Source organism: Poecilia formosa, unplaced genomic scaffold (assembly GCF_000485575.1).
Source record: "Poecilia formosa unplaced genomic scaffold, Poecilia_formosa-5.1.2 Scaffold977, whole genome shotgun sequence".
Lineage (NCBI taxonomy): Eukaryota > Metazoa > Chordata > Actinopteri > Cyprinodontiformes > Poeciliidae > Poecilia > Poecilia formosa.
This window is the reverse complement of record NW_006800916.1, coordinates 4,669-5,937: the sequence shown is the minus strand read 5'-3', so window position 1 is coordinate 5,937 and position 1,269 is coordinate 4,669. Positions and strand designations below refer to the sequence as shown.

Here is a 1,269-nt window from a genome sequence, read left to right as displayed (position 1 = left end):
CTATTCATAAATGCAGCCAAAGACACATTTGAGTTCAGGGCCACCACTCCAGACAAATGCATTGTGGAGGGTCTCCTTCGATATCATCCGTTCCTCTATGACAAGGAGACCTACCCTGAAGATCCATGTGTTAATAAAGGTATTCAGATGTGATGTGGTTGATAAATCATTAGAGGGAAACTTACAAGAGGATATTTTTTGTTTTAGCTCCTGTTGAGGATGATGATAATAATGAAAGTGAGTCTGGAGCCACTGGTCAAGCAAGAGGAACGAGGGACATCTTTGAGTGTTTCTGGAATGGACGGCTCATCCCTTACACCACAATTCCTGGGTAAGTATTTATTTGTTATGGGAATGATTTTAATTTTTAAGACTGTGTTTCTAAATAATTTCCACACTGAGCTATATGCAGCAGTTTATTCATTTGTGGCTAAAAGGGTTTTGATATTTAATTAACGTTGTGACAACAAAATGGGTCACCTTACTTTGGTTCAGAATTAAAAAATTGACCAAAGCAATCATAAAAACTAAACATAATCTTTAAAAGATTTTTAACAAATCATAGATGGACACAACAATAAGGCCTTAGTATAACTGAATGTCCATAATTAAATTCAGATTCAGGAAAGTTTAGGGTTTGCAAATGTTACAGGTTAAAGTTTTGCAGAAAATGAATTTGCAGTTTTCTTGGTTGTATTAAATAATACTATTATATAAATAATTAGTCAAACTGTTATATTTATGTCTGTCAGTCTATAGCAAATCCATGTTACCGGGATACAATACCATTACATTTTAAATATTTCTCGCTGAGATTTGTATCTATTTGAGATATAAATCAATCCACATTAGAGAACACATTATTTAGACACTGAAAAAAAATGCCAATGATCAAGAATCAAAGTGTTAATCGAGCTCAATAAGTAAAATTATTTCATGATTACACTGCAAGAATATATGCATTTTAGTAATTTAATGATATATTAAAGGAATTAATAGTCTACTTAACAGATTATTTACACTTTTGATTCAGTATTTATTTATTTCATGGTACAATTATTTAATAATCTATTGATGTATTTATTAATTTAATGTCACTTCTAACCCTCCATATTTGGGGATAAATATATCAAGTTATTATTCTGTGTTTCTTTTTTTTTATTGTGTTTTTTTAATTTTTGTGTTCCAGATTTGACTGGTGCCAGGAGAAAAAACCAAGATTACCAAGATTACCAGCAGAGTGCTATAGCCGCTTTTCTGGGGTGCTTT

At 31.6% G+C, this 1,269-nt stretch overlaps 1 long non-coding RNA gene across 1 annotated transcript; it reads left to right on the top strand.

Annotated features, from left to right (window-relative positions):
• The first annotated feature begins 32 nt into the window (after positions 1-32).
• LOC107835074 (uncharacterized) lies at positions 33-1,262 on the top strand. The gene is made up of 3 exons (XR_001660905.1): positions 33-139; positions 208-331; positions 1,190-1,262. It is a non-coding gene; the product is annotated as an uncharacterized LOC107835074 (long non-coding RNA).
• The last annotated feature ends 7 nt before the right edge of the window (positions 1,263-1,269 follow it).